This window comes from Rhipicephalus microplus, chromosome 4, assembly GCF_043290135.1.
Source record: "Rhipicephalus microplus isolate Deutch F79 chromosome 4, USDA_Rmic, whole genome shotgun sequence".
Lineage (NCBI taxonomy): Eukaryota > Metazoa > Arthropoda > Arachnida > Ixodida > Ixodidae > Rhipicephalus > Rhipicephalus microplus.
The window spans coordinates 16,259,275-16,284,646 of record NC_134703.1 but is presented as its reverse complement, the minus strand read 5'-3'; the positions used below and the strand labels follow the sequence as shown (position 1 = coordinate 16,284,646).

Here is a 25,372-nt window from a genome sequence, read left to right as displayed (position 1 = left end):
CGATTGTTGGACGCTTTTTCACGTGCTATACCTCACAGCAGCTAAAAAAAATTTCTTTTCGAGGCACAAAGTTTCAAAAATGCCTTGCTATGCCCACCCAGCTTGTTATGAGGCGTTTAGCTTAGGTAGGCATTAGTTAACAAGTTCAGCGTGTTCGATATTGAGAATATTTTTCTATATAGCCGTTAGACTACACAGCGAGTGTAAATCGCGTTTTCATAACATGTCCAGTATTTGAAGAAGATACAACTATTTTATTTATTAATTCCACAAAACACCATCACGTCTTCACTCAATGTTAATGCTATTCATTAAGGCGAAAATCCCCTTACAGGACGATTTCGGGTTTCTAGAGAACACAAGTCTTTTAAAAGCGTAAGCGGAAGCTTGCTTCCTCTTGTAATGCAGAAGCAAGCTCACTTTACTTTCTCCTCAAAATCCCCTTGTACTTGGTGCACCATAACCATTGCTGATTTTCTGCCATGAAGCCCAGCATAACTATAGCATAGCGGGTGCGCATGATTTAATGAATCTCCAAGTCGAGTCATTCTCCCTTCCTTAAAACATTTCATCTAATGAGGCACGGAGATCTTCCATTCTTCTCGGTCGAATTTCACTTCGTTGCTTACCTCTGTACTCGACCAAAAAATCTGCAGTGATTGGCGATCGCGGTTCTTGCTGCGTACATTCCCGCAGTGAAGTGTCTCCCGTTGCAACAATACATTGTTCCATAGTCGGGACCCCTAGCCGTTGAGTCACCACGCTCTGGCTTTCTTTTGTGCTCTCCACGCTTTCATCTGTTCACCAGCCCCGCCCATATACAATGCAAGAGAACGGAATCGCTTGTGTATGCAGATCACATGGAGCCCCGGCACTAAAACTCTAAAATCTCACTTGACGTTCTTTATTATTTTAGCCTCACAACGGCGTCGAAAATCGCAACGACTGCAGTGACGGTGGCGGTCGTCTTCGTTGTTATCCATTCTCATAAAGATTCCGTTTCCACGTGCGCACCGCACTCATTACCGCGCGCCCCTTCTATTATTGGACACACTCATCGCTCTAACACTCGGCTTGGTGCGAACCACCGACGATGGCGCATTTAATCATTGGCGCCCGTTATCGTCAGAAATGTGTGTGTGTGTGTGTGGGGGGGGGGGGGCGCACGTAGTCTACACGTAATCTGTGACCAGATGTTCGCGGATTCAATCCTGGCCATGGTAGTCGTATTTTGATGGAGGCGAAATAGTAGAGGGCCATGCACTAAGCGACGTCAGTGCACCACGAAGAACACCAGTTCATCGAAATTACCGAAGCCCTGCCCTACGGTATCTCTCAAAATCATGTCATGCTTCTAGGACGTCAATTCCCACACACACCTACAGACCTACAAACACACACACTTCTCAGGAAATATACGTGGCAATTTGAAAGGCCTTTCTGGTAACTCTAATACTGGTCATTTCTGAAGAATATTCGGTGCCATTTTCCAACACCAAATCGGTTCCAATCTTCTATCAAATGACTAAAATCTAGACGCCGAATCTCATACATACATTTTCTTTCATGGTTTCATTTCAACACATGGTGACCACGTGGGACACCTCACAAAAAAGTTTCTGTAGACTATTCATGCCTGTGCAGCTTACGAATATATTCATTGACAAAAAAATGGGGGGCGAAGACAGTCATATGTGAGCCGCGGGCTTCGTGCATGAGATTGAGACCCCTCTTTCAGGTCTTCTCAACCACGAGCCAATATGTTTCTCCCGCTCGTTTGCAAGGTTTCTAATGAATGGGACGTCAAGATTGATTATTCAGATTAGACAAAGTAAGCACTATCTCCCTCGACCTCCGATAATATTCTATTTCTCCAGCGCTGAAGACATTCCTTTGAACGATCCCCCGCGAAGCACAGCGGTATTCAGAGCACCCAATTGCGGAACCCGATGAGAGCAACACCCAGCCCACCGCTGGGAACTGCGTACACACACACATACACACCTGTTTATTGCCCATGTCCTGTGGGCAACGAAAGCGCCCTTCCGACGACGCGCAAAGCGGCCGTAATTACTAGCCCGCAGGCAAACGCATTCATCGAGAGCGCCTTAGACGACTTCGGTTATGTCGTCCACGTGGACATAGAAATTTGTGCCCCGTCACATTACCGCCCAGGATCATTAGCCGGAAAGCCAACGATGGTTCTGCTTTTATGTCGAATACTTTTTCTAAACTAGGCTTGTCCTGACATCGTGCCGTGCTTTAGGAGGCCAGAGCAACGGTAATCGTAGCTCTGGCTCATTTAGCTTAAGGATTAGCGCGGATGAAAAATTTGTGCTTACAACAAGGTCCCCGACTTGCCCGTTTATATAGGCAAGCTACTCACTTTCAGGGCCTTGTAAGTTGTTTGCGCTGTTCTGTGCACTACTCATTCGATTTTCTGCACGTATTGATGTTATTTGCGTGTAGATTAGTGCGTAATTGGAAAAACTTAAGTAACGCGAAGTAAACAAGGAAGCCACATTTTCTTAATTGTATTACGCACTGTGTTTGTCTGATATCCCTAATAGTCACAGGAATGCTGATTACACCGTAAACGAGAGTGAATATTAGTCTAATAAGGTCAACATTTAGAAGGAAACTTTTGCAACTTCTGCGATGCATATATTAAAACCAACGTTTGTTTGATGTAGAATAGGACATACCTTATGATTGAGAGAAGGTCTCGATTGAAGCAGAGCTTGCGTTCTTCGTTCTTAATTAAAAAATATAACAGGAGGCAGTTCTCGCAAAGGGAAGACAGAAGAATAAAAAGAGTGCTTTTGAAGTGAATTGAGGGCATGAGGATGTGCTTACAACCACAAGGCGTTCACTTTGTAATGTCCACAGACCACACCTATGAAGGAGGTGTATTATACTTGAAGATAATCCTCCCTTGACCTACCCTATATATTGGGCAGAGCTCACATAAGGTGACCTGGATCTGTGCCACGCACCACATCCAATTCCTCGTGCAAGCGCGACCGACTTCAATCAGGAATATTTGGCGTTGGCATGTACTGAAATAGAGCACAAGGTAATGCTTCCAAAGTGAATTATTAATATCTATAAAACAAGCCAACTACCAATCGTTGCGTTCTCATTTAGAAAAGAGCGGAAGAAAAACACAGGCAAAACACAGTGGAGACAAAGAGCGCTCTTTGTATTTCTTTTCCTTGAGTTTTTGCGCTGCCCTTTCTAAATAAGTACTATACCGGCTAGCCCAAACCAAAGTACTTCTCGTCGCGTACAGCCTCCACTAAATACAAAAAGCACGCAGTAGTAGCCACTGGAATGAGAACAAGAGGCAACAAAAATAATACCCGGCCGAAATGCCGGCGCTCCGAATCTTCAGCGTAAGAATAACGATTGAGATGTGTAAAAGTCATAAATAATAGAAAGGGCAAGCAAGGCATGCACAAATCATTAATCAACATTAAAACTCTCAAGCGCTCCGTTAAGGCTATCAGCCATCGACAATGAGATAAGTAGAAATGGATTACTAATGGCAGAAGCAGATCGCTAATGGTTGTTGTGACATGAAATCGAACACAGGCTGCCGATAGAACAGCGCAATGAAATGAAATGATGAGGTGATATTCGCATCAATGATGTTACCTTGTCGAATCCTGTGTAAAAATAAGCAAACGCGTGGTGAGGAGGTTTTGCCTTTTTACGTTCTTAGTCGTGAAGTTAAGTAAAATTATGGCATAATAGTTTTTGAGTTGCATAGCGAACACAGAAGAACCATTCTTTATGATGAAAGTGCTTTAAATACCTGGTTGTAGTTTCATTGTTAGTTAAATGTGTTGCGCGATGAAAGCAAGCATTACTGATGACTGTGCTACCACTAATTTTTCCTAAACCGCCACACTGAAGAGCTTACTTCCTAAGATTTCTCTTGTGATCAACTTTGCTAGAGATCAAGAAACCTGCATGCTTTAATAGCTGCTGTTGGCCAGTCACTCTTGACAGCCACAATTATTCACCAGCTCCTCAAATACATCAACCTGATCAGTTAATTCAGAGAGCAATGCGTGGCCCATTTCTGGAGGTAGTCATACTAAGTTTTCTAAAGAAAATTGCGCGTGAAGTTCCCATGCTCTGAACAAGATACTTTCTTATTTCACTCGCACTGGCACGCGCAAATGTTGAATTTTCCCACAATCTATACTAATATGGAATACATTATATCATAAAGCTCACTCATTGTCATTAAATTTTTATAAAATAAAAACGGTGGCCTAGTATATTGCTACTATAATATGCAATTTTTTTGAAACCTCCAGTTGCCTTTCCATTTGTTCACATGTATTCGTTTATTGGTGTTCACCACATCAATTTTATGGTATTTTTGCCTTGTATTTGTGAATTCATCGTCCATATAGTACAACTATACCAACATGGCGGGTTGCCAGCATCTACATATGCGTCAATGAAATAAATGACATTTGTTTGAGACATGTTTCTGAAGCGCATAGCTTTATGTACTAAAGTCTAAAGAGGGAAAAGAAAATGTCACAAATAAAGACGTTAAAGGCACCGCAACTTATGCCAAACAAATTCAGGTTTCCTGAATCTTCGTAGTAAAGGAAATGTGAAAATGTTGACCAAATATCAGAAAGGCTTTTCAAAAGAATAATGTACAGCAAACACCTAAAAATCGAAAAAGTATAGTAGATTTACTGACGTCCGGTATAGCTTCTAACATCAAATTCTCCTTAATACTCGAACTAAAACAGAAAACCAACAAAAATATACTGATTAGACTAATCAAGAAGAAAATGAGTTACAGAGCAATAACTAACCATGAACAATAAGAGCATAACGCAAAAAATGGTGGCTAATGTATTCTATGGTATTCTAATCTAATGTAAGTGGGCATCAAACAAAAACTTGAGTGGCCTTAATCACGGCATTTTACGCGATGCGAACCTCAGATGAACAGTAAAAGTGGGCTATTTTTTTTTTTCACGGTTTTTCGCCGAGAACAATAGCGCGGTGCCGGAGATTGTCGTGCAAACAATCGAGTATGTGCCCGTATAAAATAAAGATTCATCTGGCATCATCCACATCCAATATGTTCTCATTTTCTGAGAGAGAACGCTAGCCGTATACAAAGAGCGCTAACTGCGCAATTCTTCTATTTCGCTCACTTCGTTCCGGCAATATGCCACAGTGGTAAGGGAGGCAATAGGGAAATCCATCCGTCTACTTCGTGGCTGGGATCAATTTTCTTGTCACGCCCGCATTCACCATATAACTCTCCAAGGCTTCCGGCAAACGACGTAAGGGCAGCCAAAACGGTATCTAGCCTGCGTGGAAGAAAAGCAGCCTCGCAGTACGCGCGTTCGAGCTACGGCACGACGCGGCTGGTCAATAGAGCCGAGGTCCACACACCACAGGCACCAAGGCGATCAGTCAGAAAAGAAACGGATGACCGAGAAATCCGATTCGTGGTCACGCAAACGATTCGTCAGGCACCCGGCTGTTATTATTATTTTTATTTTTTTTTCGACCGCGATGAGACTCGATGTTATCTCCCCACAACAAGACGCAGTGATACAAAAGTTGCCGCGAGATGAGCTTGATGAGCGTCCCACGCGGAGGTGCGACAAGTAAGAAAGAGCGCTTCCCTTTCATAAGGGGACACCACAATGCCGCAGACATCCCCAGTGGCCATTCCCGATATACAAGCAAGCAAGCGAGCGTGGCCGATACCCTCCTTTGTCTCGTAAAAAGTGTCTTGTTTGTCTCGATAACGATCCTTCGGACCATACGGAAGGGGCCCTTAATCGCTTGAAAACAAGTCCAGGGCAAATATGCAATGGCTTACCCTTTTTGAAGTATGAATACCGCCTTTTTTTCACCCTTGGTGAAACATGGAGATGCGAATAACGTTATCTTGGACCTTGCCACTTTTCAAATAATCAGAAACGATGCATGGCAGTCGATAACCAGCGACAAACTCTTACGTGCGTGGAGCCAGCTTCATAAGCTTAATTTCCCTCGCTTCTCACTGAATTGATCGCTTTGTACACGTGATACAAAAATTTGAATGCTATGCGGAAGGAGAAGGCAAATGTTTGAAAAAAGTGAGGAAACGAAGCTTGGGACGCCCATTTTAAAAGCGTGTGATGTGATGTTGGGTGAGAGACAGACAGAAATAGGAGTGAATGCAGGAAAGGCAAGGAGTTGACGAGATTGCGTTCAGTTCGCTAACCTGCCGGGGGGGTGGGGAATTCGGGCTAAAAGAGGGTGAAAGCATGAAGGCAAAGAATTGACAAAATACAGGCTCCGCGCCACGTATCTACAGCTACACTCTTAATCCAGTTGTATTCAAGAACTTCACAATGGCGTTTATAGCTTTCTGGGCCACTGAAGAAAGTAAGTATGCTCAGACAGAAAGGTGATGCCCACAATTGCAGAGACCTCAACATTCGTGAGATGGGGGCTTGAGCAGTGCAGAAGAGCACTAAGGATGGCCGGTCGGGCGTCTTTTTAAGCTTACATATCAATAGTAATCAAAAGCTAAAAGAAAACGTTTTCGACAGTTTCACCCCCTTTTAAAATGAACAAACGTATTTGTATATTGCTGCAGTGCAAAATATGCGCGTGTGATGCGTGTTCTGCCCCAATTACGCTTATTTAGGACACCATGGCTATCGCTGTGCATTGTACTTTTTTTGTGGTCTACAAGTTAATGGCTTCATTTAATTTCAATTCTAGAAGGCAGCGCTTTTACAAGCAACCGTTTCTCTAATTGCACGCTGGGCACCAAACACAGCCACGTCGGTCACATATGCCACAAATCCTATACCGTTCCAAAAAAAGAAAAGGCAGAAATAATAACCACGGTGCCATATAAATCTACATTATAGATTTCAGCTTTCATCACAGTCGCTACGATTGAGCAGAAGGTATACAGGTGTTGCATAATTTATCGCGGTTGAAAATGGCTGTAGGTTACGTTCGTCTCCCTTTGGCAGGTTTTCTGTTCAGATGAATCGCCTTTTAATTGAACAAACTCGTTCAATTAAAAGGCTCTATGCTCTCCCATAGTAGAGTACCTATATAGTACTCTAAATTGTTACCACTTTTGTCTGAACTCACAATTACACTGGTGCTTTACACCGAAGTCCACAAGATGGGTTTCAGCTCTCCCATAGTACAGTACAAAGTACTCTAAATCGTTCGCCACTTTTTCTAAACACTACCTCGTAGTGATCTTTTAAAGGTAGCTATAATCATGGTAGATCATTGTGTGCCCCTAACATATGGTCACATCACCGAGGACAGTGCTAAAACGAAAAGTACACACACGCTCGCGGATGACGTTAGGGAAGCGACAAGGCTCAAGAGCTCCCGTCGCAAGTTTTGTACGCAACAAAATCCGGCGATTCCCTTTCTATATTTCCTGTAGGTTTATGTTTATGTAACAGGGCACCAGCAACTCGTGCAGTATATCATAATGCAAACCGAGCTAGCCCATCCAACGAGTCCCATGCCAGCGGCATTTGAATCGCGAGCTTTAAAAGAGGTGGCTTGTCTGCCACGCGACGCAACGTCGTAGAGAATTTGCTCAGTGAGCGTATCTTACACACGCCCGCCCTGCCACCGCGTGCGCTTCGCAGTGTGTGGCTGTGCAACACGCCGTCGCCTCCTATCATGCCGGCGAACAAAGACGCCGCCGGCGTCACCTAACGCTGCCGCTCCCGTCGCGATGCAAGGGGGAGACGACACGCGAGATCGGATGCAGGAGCGTGTGTACAGTGCCAGTTCGGCGAGGAGCCGGCGAAGCGAAACCCCCGCCCGCTGTATTGCGACGCCGCTTTCGAAATTGTCCCGCTTGCGCCTCATGCAGCGCGCCGCTCTTTTTTGGAACACTGCACTGCCTATCGGCTGACGCGGTCCCTCTTTTGCGGTGACATTTGTGAATATCACATTTGCATCCCTTTCTGACTGTACTCTCATTATTCTCTGACGCAGACCGCGAACTTTTTGTCCGACGGGACTGCAGTGCGCGTGCAGTGGCACCACATCTCTCATTTCCTGCTTTTGGTGAATATAGCTATGATTGTGGGGAAAATATTGAACTTTGTAATTGATTCGCGAGTACACATTCAGCATTTTCTTAGGGACGAAGCTCCTAAAGGCGTGGGTCTCTCCTTCCCTTGTATGTATGAACGTGACCACCTATAATTCCACCTTTGCCAACTGCCCACAACTTTGTTCTTGCAAACATCCCACTACGTCCCATCACCGATCCACCACTTCACCAACCATAAAGCAAATACTGTTCAGAGGTAACCAATACGAAATCCAAGATGGTCATGTACTTGTATCCAGGTGCGCGGTAAAGAGCCATACAGAATGTCCCCCTGTGTTCATTCCTTGCTTGTATGTGACCGCCTACATATAGTTCCGCCTTTGCATACTGCCCACTACCTCGTCCATGCAAGCATTCCACTATGTCCCATCACCGATCCATAACTTCGCCGACCGTAACTCTGTTATAATAAAGGGGAACAGAAGCAATGTATAGCTATGGCTTACGAATGTTAAATTTCTTGATAAATATATACAGTATTTTTCACGTGTTTTATGATGTAGTGGGCAATCTTCGCGGATGGTTCAAGGTTTAGCGATGAACCCTCCAGCGCTTCGTCCACTCATCGTCATTCACTCCGTAGAAATTCTATGATTTTTATCTCTTAGGCAATATCGTTGACCAACTGCGTTTGGCGTGATAGAATTCTGCTCGAGTCGTCATTTCGTATCTTGCTGCTTTCAAATGACTTTTTTTTTTTCATTCGAAGAGATACTGCGACGTTTGCCATCATACTTACGACACTGTCTGCAAGAGGAACTGCCGTTGGTGCTTGCGGATCTCATACACCTTTTGACCTACTAGGATATAGCCTACAATATAAGTAAACTACGCATGCCTGCGTATGAACAAATGAATCAATCTTTGTGCATGCCTGAGTATATTTCCTAGCTGCATCCAACCTTATTTTCGACCCATAGATGAAGACATCACCTAAGGGACACGACTGTGAGTGATGGCAGATGTTTTGTTGTTGTTGTTGTTGTTGTTGTTGTTGTTGTTGTTGTTGTTGTTGTTGTTGTTGTTGTTGTTGTTGTTGTTGTTGTTGTTGTTGTTGTTGTTGTTGTTGTTGTTGTTGTTGTTGTTGGATCGGGCTTTGACACTGCCGGCCGGGAGACACGGTCTCTCCGTTAACTCCTAGGCGGGAACCCAGCCTAGCAATCTAACGAAAATCGATAAAGTTTACCTCTCCGGCACCCATCAGTCATGTTTTATAACGTGCATTTGGATGTGGGTGGCACAATATAACGCATACCAAATGTTTAAAAAAAAGGGGGGGGGAGGGGTTGGAAAGTTGAATACCTGCCAACTTTACTAACCCCGCCCCAGGACGTGACACTTATTAGCTGAGTCACGGCATTTACCAATGTATGCTTTCCGTATATAAACGCTTACCACATTCTAGCCACTGCTGACGAAAAGTAATGCGACAGTTTCAGGGACCATCTACCGGTACGACCACTTTTCATCATGCTCAACCAGTTGGACTATTAGTCTATGCCACAAAAAAAAAAAAGAAATCTTACGCCAATGAGTTATGCTCTGCATTTACTTCAGAAGACTATTTAAAAACTGCATCACATCTCGCAATCCGCCAGCCAATGTGACTGCTCTTAGTTTGATAGTCCTTTTTGTTAAATATTTCTCCCTAGATTTCTACAAAACTCTCTCTCTCTCTCTCTCTCAATATTTGTGCGTTCCTTTGAACCTTCTTCAACGACAAATGCCAGTTATGTAAAGAAAAACAACAACATTATTTTCCGCTCTGGTTAACCCTGTCGCTTTGCTCTCTTTTGTCAATCTACCATAATCTCTAGAGCTCCTTTCTTTTTTCCGACTCTACTGACTCAACTTTCTTGAGGCCTACAAGTGCGTTAAGCTTGATGTGATGTTGTTCGATAGCTAGTATCAAAATATTTAGTAACGACTGTAGTACAGACTCTCAGGTGACGATGTTTGAGCACGGCTCTATGTGTACGTCTCGAGGAGTATGAATAATAAGTGAATCGCGTCCCTGATCCCCGATTCTCCGCTTCCTTAGCAAAGCTTGACGTTTGGTCACAAGAACAATTTATCGCACTCTGCACCAATCACATCTATTCCGCGTTTCGTCTTCCTCACAACGAAGGACTGGGCTGCTCCTGTTTGGGATGCTTTCGTTTTGTTTCTGGTGCTCCCGCATGGGAAGAAAGCCTGGGGGAATTCCGTCCCGCGACCGCATTTCGGTCACCCTGGCCGGTTCCATCTTTCGCGGTCCCAGCGCACAACGGAGCGACAGCCTGCCACGCTGTTTCCGATCCGACTCTTCGTTTGCACTCGCACAGGCATAATGACGAGTAATAGAAGGCGACAGAAAGAAAGAAAGAAAGAAAGAAAGAAAGAAAGAAAGAAAGAAAGAAAGAAAGAAAGAAAGAAAGAAAGAAAGAAAGGAAGGAAGACACGACCGACTGTGCGATATAGAGTGAGCCACGCGTGTCAAGAGAGGGACCCGCGGCACTGCCTGCCGTTCCTTTTGTCTGCGCTACTGTTTTTCGGGACCTGCCCAGAAAGCCAAAAACTGCGCCCGGCATCGGGTTTCGCGTGACGCAACGGGATTCCGCCGTCGCATCTCCGCGGCCAATTGTGCCGCCTGAGGGAAAAGGCCTCGTTAACAGGCATTGATCAAGTGGGTCGCCGAGCACCACTTCTAAACCGTCCCCCACACACCCCTTACCCTGTATCTCGTAGCTCTTTCTGTCTGAATCGCAGCATACTTTTTCTTTTTCATTTTTCTTGTTCTTATTCTGTCATGCAAAGCGTTTCATTGGCATACTGACTGCGTTCGATTGGAGTGTATGTCCTTGCCAGTTTGTTTAAAAAAAAAATCACGCGTGCCTACCCGCAAGAAGCGTTTCCCTGCTCGACTGCGTAAACCACCATGTCGTAACGAGAGCCCGACGCTTGTTATGAAAGAGTAATGCCACGGGACGAGCGCATACGCCACACTGCAACTTGCACGAAGGAAGGAATCGAGTGGCCGTTATCGGAGGCTTAGCACGAAGGCAAAAACAACAGGATGAGAGAACGGATCGGTGAGGTATAGCTGCGTGGCCGCCTGTCTACACGCTGACGACCAATGAATCATTTCAGCGTACCTGGCGACGGTTATTGACGTTTACTTTTTATTCTTTAATCACCTTGCTCTTCATGTCTCTACATCACCACCAAGAGAGAAGAAAGAAAGAAAGAGAGAAAGAACGAAAGAAAGAACGAAAGAAAGAAAGAAAGAAAGAGGAAAACGAGGGAGAAAAAAAAGAGAAGTCTGCCCACTTTCAACATCACGTTGTCATGCTCACAAGGACTCGAACGATAGGGGTGAAATAGGAGAACCAAGAAAACATTGCTGAATAATAATAATAATAATAATAATAATAATAATAATATTAATAATAATAATAATAATAATAATAATAATAATAATAATAATAATAATAATAATAATAATGTTATTATATTATTATTATTATTATTATTATTATTATTATTATTATTATTATTATTATTATTATTATTATTATTATTATTATTATTATTATTATTATTATTATTATTATTATTATTATTAATAGTATATTTCCTAACATGCACTCAACAATGAACACACGGACCTCTAACGTTCCGCCTCTGTCGAAAGGCAATCACCAAGGCTGGAATCGGATCCGCGACTTTCCATCAAGCAGTCAATCAATCACCCCACCCAATCCGCCGGCTGAACCCAAGCAGTGCGGTGTCAAATCTAAATCGAAGCTGCTTTGTTCAGCGTTAGCTCTAGAAGCAATGTATTATTGACACGCGTCTAAAATAAACCGCCGTGATGAATCCCATTGTTAATCTTTCCAGCCGAAACATTGGTTGCAAGAGGACAAAGGAGCAATCAGGGCTTCGTCATCTCAGAGGAACCAGTCACCGTCCCGGTCTGACTCGGAATTCACAAGGGCGGGAAAAAGGACCATTCCATCCATCCTTGTGAAACTTTGTGCATGTTTGTGTGTAAGGAGCCTCTCACGTTATCATAACTTTTGTTATGCCAAAGGGCAGTCTTTAGAATAAAAAAAGTACAAGAAATAGAAGCAGAGATATATGCTCGTATAGCAAGGCTGCTGAAAACATGTATTCGGAGAAAAAATATATTGAATTCGCGGTGCTCTTCAAGAGGTTTGCATTCTTATGGTAAAAATAAAAAAAAAACAGGCCGAGTAAAAAGAAAAACCAAGTATCGCATAGATCACGCGTCTACGTTTACGTTCGCTTTGCTTCGCGTGAAAGCAAAAGCAGCAGAAAGAGCAACTCCTTCGAACAAACACGGCTTTTTGGCAGCGGCAATAGATGATGCAGCGAGTAAATAACGCCGTCAAATAATGAGCTCCGTGTTGAAAACGTATTTTCTTGCAGAGACGCAGAGTTCCCACAGAAGAAGAAAGCCACATTTCGTTCTCTTCGGTTCTGATCACCGGCGACGCACGATGCCTTCTCGAGCCGTGTTTCGTATCGCGAAGTAGGCGACACAAGAAAATCGGACATGGAAGACAGACTCGGCTAAACAGACGAAAATACGGAAGGATCCGAGCAGTCCGAAAATAAATTCTATTTCCTTTTTGTTCCGGACGCGATGCCGCCTTGGTGCGTCCACCTGGCGTGTCGTATCACACTTACCCTAGTTCCGTGCATTATTGGCGCAGATGAGAAAGTAGAGCAGTTGATCCAGCTCGCCATAGACAAGTGCGTGCTCTCTTTCACGCTCTGATATTACTACGAATCTACTTTACCCGAAGACATGTACCTAAAGGGGAATCGAGCTGTCGAGCACGCTTATTCGTAACATTAGAAAATATCATTTCAAAGTAGAATATTTTCGTCTCCGAACGTTCAGAAAACCGCAGCTGAGTTGCCGTGATTAAAAAGTGCAAGCAGAAAAGGCTTGATTGCTGCACTTAATGTACTCCTTAAAACAACTTCTATGAGCTCGGCGCGCGTGATCGGTATATTTGTCATTGAAAAACAATATAGAAAGGCTGGAAATGACCTCTGATGCACTGAAGCATACTCCTTCATGCGCTGTGCCACGCCATCACATCAAGGTCCAACCAAGCTGCACACAACTAGAGTGATATAGCAGGAAACCCACTACGTCTCATCTCGCGTGAACCGGCTCGATCAGCATGTTCTTTGCCGGGAGGCCAGCGCATTGGGTTATCACAACACCGGCTACGACGTAGCTCGTGTTTGTGTCCCTTATTCCAGGCGTGTGTCTCTTGGCTTCAAGTTCGCCGTCTTGTTTCTCAAAGAAATGTGGCTTTTCTTTTGGTCTTTTCAATTCCTCTCGCAGTTTTTTCGCTGCATCTCTCCTTTTGTGACCGCAGTGCGAGTATGTCGCTGACACGGCGACTTCGCTTCCACAAGTGTGCAAATATGTCGTTACGTATTACGCGGCGTTAATGGCGATGGTTGTCACGATAGATAGGAGGTGAACCTGCAGTGCGCGGTGAAGAAGTAGCGATAAATCAGCCAATCAGTAGCACGTGGAAGGAGATCGTTATGAGAAGGCTAAGTATACTAATAATTTGCTGCCCCTTATCGCAGAAACCGGAAAAAAAAGAAGGGAGCGGGCATGGATTGGTAATGACAATGAAGAAAAAAAAGACAAGATACAGTCTCATACACGAAAAATGTTGCACAGTTCTTCGTGCACTGAGACTGGAAGTTAGCGTGACACGTGTAACTACCGAATGCGAGCATCGGGCTGCGTTTTTGCGTCCACAACCTCGCTCCTATTTCCCCTACACGTACAACTATGAATGAAACGAACAATCAGAAATATACCTTCTCTGTTCCCCGTCACTCGCATTTACTTTTTCGCTGTTTACGCTTGCTTTTTTTTACGCCATTGAAACACTTTTTACGAGTAGTGAACATAGCTGCCGCGAGGGAGCCGCAACATTAATGCACTTGTTTTTACGATAATTTTGGTCGGTGTATGGATTTGATCTCTTCAAATAAAACAACCAACAACAATTGCGTTGACTTCAGAAAAAACAATGGTCCTATTAGTAAAAAAAGTGTCACAGACCACCGAATACTCCAAATCGTGATCGTTGTGCTGGTTAGGTGTTGTTAAAATATGACAGCAAAATATGAACGAAATGAATTTATCATCCTTGGAGGCGTTCCGAAGAACAGAACTAAAAAGAAAAGAGAGACAACTCCTCAACAATCGTTCTTTTTTTCTTCTTCTTAACGTACTTCTCTCAGGGATGACCCACTACGTTGGCACACCACCTGGGTTTTGATGTTCCGTTTTTTTAGTCCTTTACCAAATAAACTACCTTGGTTTTGAATGAAAGCTGAGGATCGAAAACTTGTTAACCAACGCTAGAGTAACAATTTTTTAGTCCGTCCACACAAACATCTGCATCAAGTCGGTGCCAAATAACACGTCCGACTGGCTTGCGCCTGCAAATACGAAAACCATGCTACACTCTCGCTAACGAAAAAGTTGAAAAAGAAAATTCAAGCCGGAGTGAGACAAGCTAGCACAAAAACTATAGCTAGTTACAGTGTGCGCAAAATGCCGGATGGAAGCAAAGATGGTCGAAAAGTAAAAGAACTGGCCCGAGAAAAAAGAAGAAAGGTGCACAGGAGAAACTGTACATGAGGGAGGCACAGCGCACGGCATTTCTCACTCTCATTCAGTCTACCGGTCTTTAATGAGTGCAAGGATGCGTCCTGCACATTTTGTGGAGAAGGCCGTATAGACTACAAGACCTAACAGTCCATGATTCTCACTCGGGTGGTTTCGCCAGTCGGCATATATTGACTAAGTTCCATTTTGCGCACACTGAAAAGGAGATAAACAATGGTCTCATTGCAGCTTCAACCATCTCAACTATTCATTACCTACCCTTCCGCAATGTTTATGCACAAGTGAAGTCTACGATAAACCATAAGATGGGGGGGGGGGGGGGGGGAGTTAATAAGGCTTGTTTAGTAGGCGTTATATCTGTAGTAGAAGACGTGTCACTCTAAGCTTGAAATCTGTAGTAGGATACACCATTAGAAGCACGCAGCAAAGATAAATGCACATGATTTGGTGCACATGGTCATGATACCCAGTTCTTCAGCGTAATAAAATCAAGACTCTCGTCCATTGAGCATACCTGATACAGTGGTCAAGCGGCGAACCCCGGTATTCACAAACGCTCCTCGACTCGACTTCCACCCTTCACTTGACAGAGTTGAGCAGTGCGCCACCGCTCGGCTGAAAATGACCCTGCGCTACTCAAGAATCGTGGCAGATTATCGCTGATATGCAGTGACTTGCTGTGCCTACAGACGGCGCTCCCATAGGCTTTCTTAAGTGAAGGTGAAGCGTTGAGGGAAGGGACGTTCTAGAATACGGGGGTAAGGCTCTCGAAAGCTGACCCACCTGTCACGGGATGAAATTCAGGCCGCAGCGCCCGCATTTTCGGTGGAGAGGAAAATACTTGAGGCCAATGTGCTTAGATTTAGGTACACGTTAAAGAACCGCATGTGATCGAAATTTCCTGAGCCCTCCACTGCGGTGTCTCTCATAATCATGGTGGTTTTCGGATTGTTAACCACAACAATTGATATAGTATTCTTAATCGATGGTGCTTACATACTTTTGAGTGCTTTGTATTGCTGAATTTATTGATTGATTGATATGTGGGGTTTAACGTCCCAAAACCACCATATGATTGATTTGTGGGGTTTAACGTCCCAAAACCACCATATGATTATGAGAGACGCCGTAGTGGAAGGCTCCGGAAATTTTGACCAACAGAGGTTCTTTAACGTGCACCCAAATCTGAGCACACGGGCCTACAACATTTCCGCCTCCATCGGAAATGCAGCCGCCGCAGCCGGGATTCGATCCCGCGACCTGCGGGGTCAGCAGCCGAGTACCTTAGCCACTAGACCACCGCGGCGGGGCGTTGTATTGCTGAAGCAGACAGTCCTTTGCAACCGAAATCGAAGAAGTAGTAAACAGAACTTCCTCATAAACTGTTCGATGTGCTTATGATACTCAGGCGAAAAAACAAGGACATATCATAAAACGCAGTGCATTTCAACTGGTTTCGTTTTTTTTTCTCCAATATTTTATTTTCATTTAGCGTGGCCCTATAGCGCTGACAAGCTCTCAGTGTAATTAGTGCCACGCGGATAACATAAATCACGTGGCCTGTCATGCAATCTGAGAAACGGCCACGATGCCGCCGAGTTTGTTAATCAGGTTTACGATGAAAGCGACGACGACACGCAACTGGAAGGAGCAAGCTGCGAAAACAAATATACGCGTGGCAGCGCGTTTTGGGCGAACGCGACTTGTTTGGGCTCTCATTTAGCGCGACTAATCATTCGCGCAAATTTTGCCACGAGCATATCTGGATGAACCAAGAGCAAGAACTTGTTAACACAAATGAGCGGCACATAAAAGGGGAATTTGCCGTTGGTTTATGTTTACCTTTAGGTTAGCTGCCGCTTACCGCAGCCAAAACTAGATAATTGGTAGTATAAATAAAATTATCATACTGGAAGCGGAAACACGAATTGCACCCACCTGAAGATGAGCAATACAATGTCTGCATTGTAAAAGTTTTGCCACAATTCCCACTCAAAGAGTGTTAACATCTACATGTTGCAGATGGATAGAGAGAGAGAGAGAGGTAATAGTAATGAGGAAAGTAAGGGATGCTAACCGGAAAATAAATATGCGGTTTGCTATGCCGCATTAAAAGAGGGAAAGCAGGGAATAAGAAAGAACACATGCTCTTTTGTCTATATTTATACCTATCTGTTGCAATGTAACCGTTATTAGAGAATTGCGGCACAAGACTTAAATACTGACAAAAGTAAAACTGCTCTATGAATATTTGTCCCCATCTCGTATATTACCTGATGCTATATAGAGGAAGAGTAATTGGGGACATGAAAGTGACGTTTATTGAAAGCAGGAAAACTAACTGAATTATTAACAAATGCTTAACATTGACTCTAGCTTGCATGAGCTTTGCAGTGGTGACCTTAAAGAAAGCAGAGTACATTTAGCACTTCGAAAAGCTGGATTATTAAGAGCTGTTGCTTTTCTTCTACTGCCGTTTTTTAAGTGCACCTATTGAGTACTTCTACGTTGCTGTCAGTTAAGCGTGCACTTTACAAATTCGTACCGCCACTCATGTAAACGCTGCTAGTATTTCCATGTCCTTCGGGCAATTATTTTTCCCCGCCTTTCCTAAGCGCTCACTTTGAGCGGATGCTTGCTTTCCGGGCTGCACCGCGATCCAAGTCCTCTCCGCGCACAAAGCGGCCTTGTCAGTGATTGAGCGTAGTGTAAGTAGCTACTCCGACCAGCGAACGTCGGAATACGTTACCCTGCAAGGGTTTAAGTCTCCTTCGAGAGTTTGTTTTATTCCGTGCTTCAAACCATAATAACTGACACATCCACTCAATTTCGGGGTAAAAAGGTTTAGAAAGGTAACAATATTAGCCCGCAAGTCCTACAAAAATGCGAGATCGTTCCGATCATGACAACGCTGAAAGGAACAATACATGTTCAGCCCTTAGTGAGGCGAAGAAACGAATGTTCGAGGATGTTTCTCGTAATTTGTCGCCCCAAACACGTTCACTTCTGAAAAATAAATGAAAAGTAAAATGAAATACTAAATAAAACCATAACCACATAATGACCCCTATTCTTGCACACTGCATGTTACTCGTAAGTATTTTAACGTGGATGTTAGTAAGCGGCTTTTCGTACTGTCCTACACAATTTAAGAATAAAAAAAAATCTCTGGTGGTTTTAATGTCCTCCTCGCGGGGTATGAAAACGTCGGAACAACCATTCTAAAAAAGTGCATCAGTGAAATCAAACCTAATGGCTCAGTACGTACCTTCTGTAGCTTTCGCAGTTAATCCTCGTGAATGCCCCCAAAGTTTGTCGCCGTATTTAACTCCTAGGTAGCACTCAGATGCAATGACGTAGTGTACATCCGAAAGCAACCAATGATACTTCGCGTCTTTTACGCAGCACAGGGCACTATGCACTGATCTTGTATTGCGAACCTCTGGCGCGGGAGGTTGCTCTCAGGAGGCTGCACAGGCGAGACGATTATTCCATCAGAGTGGTGCAACTGCCATCACGTCCACAGGTACGCACACGGTCACAACGAGTAGACACGGGAGTAAATGCCAACCTGGGAGACACACGCTGTACAGTTTGTATGGATGAGCTTCTGTTAAGGACGAATGCTAGAGTTTGGGACGTCCTGTGAACTGAAAGCTTTATTAGGAAGAGGAACGTTTTGGTTAGTACTAATGCAGTGTAAGTTTCGACTATGTTTAATCTGACTTAAACTACTAGACAGTTACAAGGTTCGATATTTAGTATAAGATAGTTCACAATTACACGTCAGACACGACAATATATGAATTGACCGGAGGACATGCGTTCTGCAGGGCTTGTGCGCTAACTAGTTCTACCAACAGTTTCGGGGACAAAAGAAACGAGAACGTGATTATAATCACGCAATGTAAGCATCCGCCGATCTTCCCTTTTTAATTACAGCTTAAGCATTTTCGAAACTTTCTGGGGAGTACCCATCCACTCCCGAAAGTGTGTCATCATTACTGTTGGCAGTGCAATAGATTTAGGTTACATCGTCGAACATGGGAGCCACTTTCTCGCTCCGTGCTTTTTTACGACGCTTGAGAGCCACTGCAGATCGAGGTTTTTCACGGTCAAGAGGGTGCCGCAAAACTTGCAGAAGTGCCAGAATTTGTTGTCTTATTCGAGACTTTCTCGCGTATGTTTACGTTTTGGCAACTTGCTGACAATTTGAAGATGCAGGCTTCTTCGCCAGCAGTTCCTAGTTTATCGTTCAACTACTGTTTTTTTTCTGCTCACTCCTGAAATTCACTTTCATGCAGTGCAAGAACCGCTGCGCGCACACACCAACACATTTCAGTGGACCACACGCGAAGTAAACGACACGACAGACGGGACAGTATTTTGCAGTCGTCCAAGTGTGCAAACTGAACGAGCACTGTTAACAATCACTTCTGCGGCCCTCGCGAGGGACTAGATGTATGACCCATCGGGAAACAACTCCCGGCACTGTTCCGTTAAGAATCGAAGTTCTTTCCTCGTCCAGCAGCAACCGAGAGAACAACCCCCGCCAATTTGCCGCTGTGAATGATGAGAGCGCCGGCCGTGGCTGCCGGCCTTCGGCGTCGACGTCCACTCTACATCGTGTGCACTCCTCGAGGCGAGAACGGCACGGACTTCCCAGATGACCAAGCGACAGCAGCAGCCGGGCTTTCGAGTAGTTCCGGTACTTTCTGAGGAACACGGGGGGCGGGGCGGTCGTGCCGGAGTGCGCGTGTCGGCTCGTGACGGCGGGCAAAGCGAGCGTTGCCGGCAGACGCAGGAGGGCCTACGGCGCGCTGTCCCAAGCAAACTGAGTGGGACTGGAGCGGCGCTCGCGGTGGCGGGCGCGCAGACCGGGCTACACAGAATGAGAGAGGGTATATAAAAAAGAGTGAGAAGGAAATCGGCCGCCGGAATAGCGCGCGCACCACCCTCTCGCCCTTAATTGATCCTCGTTGCTCCGGCGGCCGCTGTGAGCGCTCAACGTGCGCCAAATTCTCTTTTGCTTTCTTTCTTCGCTGTTGGTTCCCTCCTTGCACGCTCTTCTTTAGTGCTGTGTTCCAATCTTATGACTGAGTGATTGCTGTCGCGTGTTGTCTTAGTTAACATTCCACGCACTGTCTCCCGTAATACGTATCCTCGCTCGCCTCCTCGAGGCTGCCTTGGGAGCAGCAGCCGTCCTCTTCTTCGTCGCTCATCCTTTCATCACAGTGGACGGCAGAGTCGCGCGTCCCGAGGGACTGGCATGCTCGTGAGTGTGCGGATTAGATGATGACTATTTTGTGGCAGCGGCACGCCAGGCCTGTTGTTCGGCCGGGCTCTCCCGACGCCAATTAAACGACCCATCTTCCTTTCTCTTTCTCTAACTGTTGACAGTTTGCTCCGCCACACGTAGGACGTCCTTAATCTCCCGAAATGGCTTAAAAAAGGCATGTAATGAGTTCCAAAAAATATCTGATTTGTGTTCTTGCTCTGTCAATTCTTGAGGCAATAAATTCTTTGAATTAAACCATTTGATCATAAATTGGCAAAGCGTTGCAGGGCTTTAAAAACTACTTTCGATTTCGATGTAGATAGGGTGATTCCACAGTTACTATTCGACACAGTCTGACTTAGGTCTAATTTACGTGGAGACATCTACTCATTACGTATACGAGAGGAACATTTGCGTGCTGTCAGTTGCACGTAAGGAGAGATGAATGCATTTTATACCAGCTACTCCGACAGACATTTTCGCTGCTGTGCTTACCCATGTATGCACTGCTCCACTGCGGGAGGGCTGGCATGCAGATGCTGCTAGACAAAAAAAAATTGAACGTAAACTAAAACATTTTATTCGTACTTCATTACTCCGGTACGCGAGCAGCGTTTACACGTCATGACGAGGAAACCAAAGGTGTTCTTTCTACAATGCTTCAGAACTATGTCCCTACACGTTCAAAATAATTCTATGGTCGACGGAATCTATGGCGCCTGAGCACAGTTACAAGCAAAGGTTCAAATTTCCTCGCGTACATTTTGAAAAATTTTGCTTTTAATAACGTTCTTTTGCGAATTGTGTTTACCGAGTGAAACCCGGTAGTCGCTGCCCAATGTGTGACGAAGTCATGCAGGAACAATGAAGAAGGAACAGCCATGTAGATTCTACGTGAAAACGGTAACAACAGAAGCGTTTATTTTGACAGTTTCGGCCAGAGTCCAGCCTTCGTCAGACTCTGGCCGAATATATATATATATATATATATATATATATAAGGGAAAGAAGCGTATACCTAAGGGCTCGTTTTTCCGTGTTTTAACACAATATTAATGAGATCTAACAGACAGTAATGCCAAGGAATGTACAGGGGAAGTTATTAAGACCAATGGAATGTAAATAAGAAGAAAGAAAAGTGGATGAAAAAATAACCAACTGTGAGCAGGAATCGAACCTACGACCTTCGAATAACGCGTTCGATGCTCGAATAACGCGTTCGAGCATCGAACGCGTTATTCGAAGGTCGTAGGTTCGATTCCTGCTCACAGTTGGTTATTTTTTCATCCACTTTTCTTTCTTCTTATTTACATTCCATTGGTCTTAATAACTTCCCCTGTACATTCCTTGACATTACTGTCTGTTAGATCTCATATATATATATATATATATATATATATATATATATATATATATATATATATATATATATATATATATATATATATATATATATATACACGACTATTCTCTGAACTAAAACGCCCCGCCGCGGTGGTCTAGTGGCTAAGGCACTCGGCTGCTGGCCCGCAGGTTGCGGGTTCAAATCCCGGCTGCGGTGGCTGCATTTCCGATAAAGGCGGAAATGCCGTTGGCCCGTGTGCTCAGATTTGGGTGCACGTTAAAGAACCCCAGGTGGTCGAAATTTCCGGAGCCCTCCACTACAGCGTCTCTCATAATCATATGGTGGTTTTGGGACGTTAAACCCCACAAATCATCATATCTGAACTAAAACGGACCGACGGCTTCCGTTGACAGCGCGCGATTTCATTGGTATTGAAAGAAAAAAAAAGCCGGACCTGCGTGGAAGGCGCAGCACAGTCGCAGTAGCGGCCTTTCAAAGCCTTTTCTAAACACGCATTGGGTAACTGCTGCAAGCACACTTGCTTGATTCCCACTACAGAATTAATAATACAAAATTTAAAGTACTAGGTTGGCATTCGCTATACTTTTTATCATCGTTTTTCTGAGAAGCGTGGTACGCGCTTAACTATTGCAAAGAATTTCTGCCAATTTTTATGCAGTGGCACTGGTCAGTGTAAATAAACTCATTTTATTGGTTGAAAATGCCCACGTAATACACGTGGAGTAGGAATAGATACAAGTATGAGGACGCGTGATTCACAATATTTTAGTATTCCAATATTAATCCACCATAAAGCTAGGCCAGGATTTAATAAAACGTTTTACCATAAAAAAAGACATAGTCCTTTCAGCTACGAGTTTGTTCCTTTCTTAGCTCCCGGCCCTATATTAGGGTGTTTATTCAAATTACTAGCAACAGTGCTTCATTTTTCATTAGGAAGTGCTCCAGATTGGAGATAAATAATGTCTGCTGTCGGGCTACTTGGTTCCTAGGTGGACTGGAATCTTAGGCACAGAACGAACACGAGAGGGTGTGGTATCACTGAGAAATGGTGTGGGTTCGTATCTGCCACATCAACTAAAGGAGTGCTCTGGTGAACCTCTGCTGAACAGGGCTGGGCAGTGTCAAAGATATATGCATCTGAGATACTATCTTAGATACGCTTTGAGTATCCTGAATCTGTATTACAATACGTCTCGCAAAACGAGTATGTTTATCTGTATGTTCGTTACAATAAATAATGTATCGTGTATTTCAAGATACAAGATATCGCTAACGCAACTCTGCCGTGCAAAACGTTAATCACTGACCGAATTTCGTTTTTCAAGCTCGCATGATGCCACAAAGCCACCTGAATAAATCTAAGGGCAGTGACATCGTTCATTTATTCCGCCCGACTCCACCCGTGAGCGCTGACGACGAGGTCCACGTCTCTTTTGGTGCAGCAGAGCAACATGACAGAGATCGCACTGTCTCGAAAGAAACTACATTCGCCTGTTGCCCATCTTTTTTATTAATTTTGTTTCTATTTTTAGATGTGTCAGACATATGACACTTACCTTTATCCAGTTGCAAGCGCCATGAACCACAATGCGTCTGATGATGAACACACATTTTTTTATGCCATGTTCCCGCATGGACCTAGAGCACCACTGGCACTGATCCTGAATCCAATAGAACAAGTGCTTATCCATCGTTGTATATCTTGGCGTACCACGCCGCTATCTTCCTGCTGTTTTCATTCGAATTGTTCTTGTATTTATAGTATGATTGTTAGCACAAATGCTCTCTCAGTGGTCCTCCTCAAGCATCCCGTAGGTATAAATAAATAAAATAAATAAATAACATAGTGCTCTGAACTTTTTTTTGGTGTCATTAATTCTCTGTAAAGTGCAGTCGAAATTAGCTCTCTGCTTTATTCTTACCTTTTTTGTTTGCTTTATTGTTACTTCTACTTACACATCTTTATTCAGTTGAGTTTACTTTTCACCCAAGACAAATTTGTGTACCTGCTTTGTTTTTCATCTTGATTTTGTGCTAACCATTTTTTTCCTAAATCCCAGGAAATGTTAGAGTTTTCCTTCATCGAATGTTAATGTAAATTTGCTGCTGAAATTTGTCCAGCTCACATATTCTATGAAGCTTTATCGCTCTCACTTTTCTCCATAATGCTCACCTCGTACAGTTGGAACGTTCGTTAGTTATAATGCAGGGTAAGTGAGTAAAAGAGGGCGACACAGGCGTATCTGCTACGCGGGTATCGTTCACAACAACCAGCTGCTTGAAGCTTCACGTTCATCGTCCTTCAAGAGGCAACGAACACGGTGCTAATGGTAAGCGGCTAATTGAAATCTGAAGATGCTGGGATAAAGCCAAGAGTATAGAGAGCAAATGTGGGGCAACAGGTCTGGCACCTCGAACAAGCAACCACATTCCTGAAATGTTTGAGACGCATTTGCGTTCCGCCTGAGGTAAAACATGTATTAAAGTTCGGCAGATCTTACGTGCTTTGGGAATCGATGTTATGCGAAGCATGTGGGTGGAATGTGATTGTGTTCTTATATGTTTATTGAACGAATCATTACGCACAAGCGCTGAAGATTTGCACAAATACGCGCGACGACATGCATTACACAGGCGCATATGATAAGCAGTTGTTTACAGTTGCGTAACAATGCCAACAGCAGCATGGATATTAGCGACACCAGAATTGGTGCTCAAGACGATGTTTGCTCTGGACACTGCTATATAAGTCAACATCAGCGAATGCCCCGCCGTGGTGGTCTAGTGGCTAAGGTACTCGGCTGCTGACCCGCAGGTCGCGGGTTCAAATCCCGGCTGCGGCGGCTGCATTTTCGATGGAGGCGGAAATGTCGAGGCCCGTGTGCTCAGATTTGGGTGCACATTAAAGAACCCCAGGTGGTCGAAATTTCCGGAGCCCTCCACTACGGCGTCTCTCATAATCATATGGTGGTTTTGGGACGTTAAACCCCACAAATCAATCAATCATCAACATCAGCGGATGGCGCTTAACTACAATTGGCATTAACCCGACAGAACGGCTCTTTTATAGGAGTATGTATCTAATATCTGTAAAATTGCATAGCCAGCGCTGCAACCACAACTCACGTTTAGGGTTTATTTCAAAAGTAGTTCGAACACCTGGCGTGGCTCTATGGTATATTTGATTGCCACGCATAAAGCTGGGGTTCGATTCAGGCTTGGGCCATGACCTTCACTCTTAGCAATGGCCGTGTGAACTTTGCCGATGTCAGCTTTTTCTAAAGACTCACGTGTTAAAATTACCCCTGTATGATGCCACTGTTTTTTGAGTAGATATAAACTGTAAATCACCTGTGGCACATACCCGCTCACGGATATGTGTCACTCGTTTCGCGGAAAGGGTTTGGCGGCGTACGTGACAGAATTGTAACATTATTCATGTAATTACCAGCGCGTAATACTTGTCAAATCATATTATTCTCTCTTACTCATTTTAGTTTACCCCAAGTTAAGGGGATGGTCACGAGAGTCCCAGACGTAGGTGGCTAGATAGTTAAACAGATAGATGCGCATAATGAGGCTAAAAGTACATGCAGTACGAAAAAAATGATTCGCGTATAATAATCCGGCACGCTTGTTTTAGGTCACGCGAAGTTTGTTACAGCAAAGTCGATCTGTATAGTCTCTAGGTTAACGCTGGTTGCCGCCTAGTTGTAACTGCTTGTTGCTCAGCTTTCCATGTTGTAAGTACGCGTTGCTATATTCTAAGTTGGTTTTGTTCGAAGGTCGACCATTCTCGCTTTGCAGAGCTTTCTGCATCTTAGAGCAAAGTAATTTTCGCATATTTTCATAATTGTTTCTTCTTTCTTTCTTTTTCTTTCTCTGTTTATCTTACCC

General features: G+C 44.1%; 1 protein-coding gene across 3 annotated transcripts in view; it reads right to left on the bottom strand.

Moving 5' to 3' along the window:
• LOC119183490 (irregular chiasm C-roughest protein) overlaps positions 1-19,647 on the bottom strand; it is a 662,802-nt gene extending 643,155 nt beyond the window's left edge. For all 3 annotated transcript variants that reach the window (XM_075892228.1, XM_075892231.1, XM_075892229.1), the window contains exon 1: positions 18,097-19,647. The gene's annotated coding sequence lies outside the window, so the exon portion shown is untranslated. The remainder of the gene's footprint in view (positions 1-18,096) is intronic.
• Between the last annotated feature and the right edge of the window lie 5,725 nt (positions 19,648-25,372).